This window comes from Panthera leo, chromosome C1, assembly GCF_018350215.1.
Source record: "Panthera leo isolate Ple1 chromosome C1, P.leo_Ple1_pat1.1, whole genome shotgun sequence".
Taxonomy (NCBI): Eukaryota; Metazoa; Chordata; class Mammalia; order Carnivora; family Felidae; genus Panthera; species Panthera leo.
The window spans coordinates 140,734,107-140,740,106 of NC_056686.1; the positions used below are offsets into that span (position 1 = coordinate 140,734,107).

Below are 6,000 nucleotides of genomic sequence, written 5' to 3' on the forward strand. Positions count from 1 at the left end.
ATTCTTTCTTTTTCAGATTTTAATATCAAGATTATGATTATAAGTAAATGTAGACATTTTCCGTATTTGTTTCTTTGCTTTGTAACAGTTGGATTAGGATGAGATATATCTGACTTATAATGTTTGTTTGAACTCACTTACAAAACTATCTGAGCCCCGTGCCTTCAAAGATACGTCTTTAATAACTCTTGCTGTTGTTCAATATACACATTTGTAAGACTTTATTTCACATATATGTATAGCCTAAAGAATAATAATGAAAGGCTTACACATGTTCTCACCACTCAGTTTCAGAGAAAGAACACTATCAGTGCCTTAGAAACCCACATGTATGCCTCTCTCTGATAATCTCCTCCTCTCTGCCCCAACCCCCACCTATCCTGATTTTGGTTTACCATTACTTTGCTTTTCCTCACAATTTTACTATCTTTGTATGCATTGCTAAAGATTATATTCTTTAGTTCAACCAGATTTTGAAATTAAATAATGGAATCATACTCTTCTATTTCTTTTGTGACTTCATTTTTTGTTCTTGCTTTGCTCCTGTATTTTTGTTTTGAGATTCATTTATGTTAATAGATGTAGCTGTAGGTCATTTTCACTATTTTATAATATTCCACTGTATGACTATGTCAAAATTTATTTACCCATTCTGTTGAGGGACATTTTGGTTGGTTTTAGTCTGAGGCTTTATTATTGCTGCTATATGACCATTTTGGTACACGTGTCCCAGAACTCAAGTGCCAGAATTCCTCATATATATGCACCTAAAGTGCATTTGTTGGGTTGTGAGATGCACATATGCTCAACTTAATAGAATGTGCCTAATAATTTTCCTAAATAGCTTTAATAATTTTTTTCTCATTAATTTTTTTTTTAATTTTATTTTTTAAAATTTACATCCAAATTAGTTAGCATATAGTGCAACAATGATTTCAGGAATAGATTCCTTAGTGCCCCTTACACATTTAGCCAATCCCCCATCCCACAATCCCTCAGTTTGTTCTCCATATTTATGAGTCTCTTATGTTTCGTCCCCCTCCCTGTTTTTATATTAATTTTCCTTCCCTTCACTTATATTCATCTGTTTTGTCTCTTAGAGTCCTCATATGAGTGAAGTCATATGATTTTTGCCTTTCTCTGACTGACTACTTTCGCTTAGCATAATACCCTCCAGTTCTATCCACATAGTTGCAAATGGAAAGATTCCATTCTTTTCTATTGCCAACTATCACTCCATTGTATATATATACCACATCTTCTTTATCCATTCATCCATCGATGGACATTTAGGCTCTTTCCATACTTTCGCTACTGTTGTTAGTGCTGCTATAAACATTGGGGTGCATGTGTCCCTTAGAAACAGCACACCTGTATCCCTTGGATAAATGCCTAGTAGTGCAATTCTTGCATCATAGGGTAGTTCTATTTTTAATTTTTCGAGAAACCTCCATACTGTTTTCCAGAGCGGCTGCACCAGCTTACATTCCCACCAACAATGCAAAAGAGATCCTCATTCTCTGCTTCCTCGCCAACATCTGTTGTTGCCTGAGTTGTTAACATTAGCCATTCTGACAGGTGTGACGTGGTATCTCATTGTGGTTTTGATTTGTATTTCCCTGATGATGAGTGATGTTGAGTATTTTTTCATGTGTCGGTTGGCTATCTGCATGTCTTCTTTGGAGAAGTGTTTCTTCATGTTTTTTGCCCATTTCTTCACTGGATTACTTGTTTTTTGGGTGTTGACTTTGATCAGTTCTTTATAGATTTTGGATACTAACCCTTTATCTGATATGTCGTTTGAAAATATCTTCTCCCATTCTGTCAGTTGTCTTTTAGTTTTGCTGATTGTTTCCTTCACTGTGCAGAAGCTATTTATTTTTTTTATTTATTTATTTTTTTTAACGTTTATCCATTTTTGAGACAGAGAGAGACAGAGCATGAACGGGGGAGGGTCAGAGAGAGGGAGACACAGAATCCGAAACAGGCTCCAGGCTCCGAGCCGTCAGCACAGAGCCTGACGCGGGGCTCGAACCCATGGACTGCAAGATCATGACCCAAGCCGAAGTCGGCCGCCCGACCGACTGAGCCACCCAGGCGCCCCAGAAGCTTTTTATTTTGATGAGGTCCCAGTAGTTCATTTTTGTTTTTGTTTCCCTTGCCTCCGGAGACGCGTTGAGTAAGAAGTTGCTGCAGCCAAGATCAAAAAGGTTTTTCCTTCTTTCTCCTCGAGGATTTTGATGGCTTCCTGTCTTACATCTAGGTCTTTCATCCATTTTGAGCTTATTTTCGTGTATGGTGTAAGTGATCCAGGTACATTCTCCTGAATGTCGCTGTCTGGTTTTCCCAGCACCATTTGCTGAAGAGACTGTCTTTATTCCATTGGATATTCTTTCCTGCTTTGTCAAAGATTAGTTGGCCAAATGTTTGTGGGTCCATTTCTGGGCTTTCTATTCTGTTCCATTGATCTGAGTGTCTGTTTTTGTGCCAGTACTCTACTGTCTTGATGATTGCGGCTTTGTAATACATCTTAAAGTCCAGGATTGTGATGCCTCCGGCTTTGGTTTTCTTTTTCAAGATTGTTTTGGCTATTCGGGGTCTTTTCTGGTTCTATACAAATTTTGGGACTGTTTGTGTTAGCTCTGTGAGGAATGCTGGTGTTATTTTGATAGGGATTGCATTGAATATGTAGATTGCTTTGGGTAGTATTGACATTTTAACCATATTTGTTCTTCCTATCCAGGAGCATGGAATCTTTTTCCATTTTTTGTGTGTCTTCTTCAGTTTATTTCATAAGCTTTCTATAGTTTTGAGTGTATAGATTTTTCACCTCTTTGGTTAGATTTATTCCTAGGTATTTTATGGTTTTGGGTGCAATGTAAATGGGATCGATTTCTTGATTTCTCTGTTGCTTCATTGTTGGTGAATAGGAATACAACCAATTTCTGTGCGTTGATTTTATATCCTGCAACTTTGCTGAATTCATGGATCAGTTCTAGCAGTTTTTTGGTGGAATCCTTTGGGTTTTCCATACAGAGTAGCATGTCATGTGCGAAGAGTGAAAGTTTGACCTCCTCCTGGCCGATTTACATGCCTTTTATTTCTTTGTGTTGTCTGACTGCAGAGGCTAAGACTTCCAATACTATGTTGAATAACAGTGGCAAGAGTGGACATCCCTGTCTCGTTCCTGATCTTAGGGGAAAGCTCTCAGTTTTTCCCCATTGAGGATGATATTAGCGTTGGGTCGTTCATATATGGCTTTTATGATCTCGAGGTATGCTCCTTCTATCCCTACTTTCTTGAGGGTTTTTATCAAGAAAGGATGCTGTATTTTGTCAAATGTTTTCTGCGCATTTATTGAGAGGATCATATGGTTCTTGTCCTTTCTTTTATTGATTTGATGAATCACGTTAATTGTTTTGCAGATATTGAACAAGCCCTGCTTCCCAGGTATAAATCCCACTTGGTCGTGGTGAACAATTTTTTAATGTATTGTTGGATCCAGTTGGCTAATATCTTATTGAGGATTTTTGCATCCATGTTCATCAGGGAAATTGGTCTACAGTTCTCCTTTTTAGTGGGGTCTCTGTTTGGTTTTGGAATCAAGGTAATGCTGGCCTCATAGAAAGAGTTTGGAAGTTTTCCTTCTATTTCTATTTTTTGGAACAGCTTCAAGAGAACGGGTGTTAACTCTTCCTTAAATGTTTGGTAGAATTCCCCTGGAAAGCCATCTGGCCCTGGACTCTTGTTTTTTGGCAGATTTTTTATTACTAATTCAATTTCGTTACTGGTTATGGGTCTGTTCAAATTTTCTATTTCTTCGTGTTTCAGTTTTGGTAGTGTATATGTTTCTAGGAATTGGTCCATTTCTTCCAGATTGCCCATTTTATTGGCATATAATTGCTCATAATATTCTCTTATTATTGTTTTTATTTCAGTTGTGTTGGTTGTGATCTCTCCTCTTTCATTCTTGATTTTATTTGGGTCCTTTCCTTTTTTGTTTTGATTAGATTGGCTAGTGGTTTATCAATTTTGTTAATTCTTTCAAAGAACCAGTTTCTGGTTTCATTGATCTGTTTTACTGGTTTTTTGTTTGTTTGTTTGTTTGTTTCAATAGCATTAATTTCTGCTTTAATCTTTATTATTTCCTGTCTTATAGTGGCTTTGGGTTTTATTTGCTGTTCTTTTTCCAATTCTTTTAGGTGTAAGGTTAGGTTGTGTATCTGAGATCTTTCTTCCTTCTTTAGGAAGGCCTGGATTGCTATATACTTTCCTCTGATGACCGCCTTTGCTGCGTCCCATAGATCTGGTTTGGCTACCCAAGGCTTGGCACAGGCTCTGTCATGGGAAGCCCCCAGCCCTCCTTTGTACCCCAGGAGGCAAGGCCCAACATATGCCGGCTCCTGTCAAGGCAGGGCCCTGGAGACACAGGCAGGCAGAGCTGGCCCCAGGGCCCTGGGCTTCAAACTAGGCTGTTGATCACCACCTTGTTTGGGGCTGGGCTGGGTGGGGTCTGACTGGCCACCAGGGCTGAGAAGGAGCAGCGGCAGCAGCAAAAGTGAACGGAGGCCCTGAGCCAGGCGGCCGTGGGCCAGGGTGACTTCAGCCTGCTGAAGGCGGGGGGGTGGGGGGGGAAAGGCTCGCTGCAAAGCCGACTTCTGGGTCAGTGGGTGTTGATGTACTTTCGGTTCACTCACTGCCCCAACATCTGCCCAGATGAGCTGGAGAAGTTGGTGCAGGTGGTACGGCAGCTGGAGGCTGAGCCCACCTGCCCCTGGTGCAGCCTATCTTCGTTACTGTGGACCCTGAGTGGGACACTGTCTCAGCCATGGCCCACTACCTACAGGACTTCCACCCACAGTTGCTGGGGCTGACTGGTTCTGCTGAGCAGGTAGCCCAAGTGAGGCACAGCTACTGCGTGTACTACAGTGCAGGCCCCAAGGACAAGGACCAGGATTACATCGTGGACCACTCCATTGCCATCTACCTGCTCAGCCCTGAGCTGAGCAGATCTGAATTTTCTGTCCAAATCACAAACACTTCCTCCTCTTTACTCAATTGATTTACTGTATTTGCTAATTAAATTAGAGCACCATCCCAAGCACGCAACATTAGCTAGGATGGAGAGGGGATGGGCATTCTCTGTATTTCTTCCGGGGAAGGAACACACTGCTCTTTTAGCATCATTGATCACAATTGATTACGTTGCTGACGTTTTACATCTCATATGTTGCTGATACTTCAAGTCACCGGATCAGTAATAGAAAATGAAGCTGAATGTAGATTTGTCAGTGTGTGTGAGACAGAACTTAAACTTCAGAGGTTTACAGCCTTGGTTCCTATCTTCATTTCCCTGCTAGGTGACTTAGGAGAAATTACTTCACTAAACTATATCTTGGTTTCCCCTTCTGTAAAATAGGGAAATAACAGCACCTGAATCAAAATATTTGGGTTGGAATTTCAAAGAGTTGATGTGTGTGAAGTTCTTAGTAAGTATGCCAAAATATTATTATTTCTATAACAATAATGTTTTTATTGTATAAATAGTTATTTTATTTCATACAATTATCACTTATAATACTACTTATATGTATAAATATATCAATATTAAATATTTCATATTTATAAATATAATAACTAATCTAATTTTTATTACTATCATCATTACTACACCAAGTATTATCGACTCTAAAACACCCAGATATTTTCTGTGTCTTTTACTCTGGCCTCAGAGCAGCATCTGGGAATGAAGCCAGATGCCTAGGGCTGAGGAAGGCAAGTCTTTTGTTACTAATAGAGAGACAGCCTGACTGGAGCACAGAAGCCTCCAGAAAGCAAGTCCCTCAGGGGCAATCATCTCCCCTCTCTGACACCCCTGGCCACATGCACAACATTCTTCTAACCTCCAAAGGCCAGTGTAGGGCCCAGCTCCTGGGGTTTATTTTGATAAATGTTTCAGGCCACAGAGTGCTAAGAAACTTGATTCTCTCGCTTTTCAAA

The 6,000-nt window shown here is 40.0% G+C and overlaps 1 pseudogene; it reads left to right on the forward strand.

Annotated features, from left to right (window-relative positions):
• Positions 1-5,062, forward strand: part of LOC122226011 — a 29,454-nt pseudogene extending 24,392 nt beyond the window's left edge.
• The last annotated feature ends 938 nt before the right edge of the window (positions 5,063-6,000 follow it).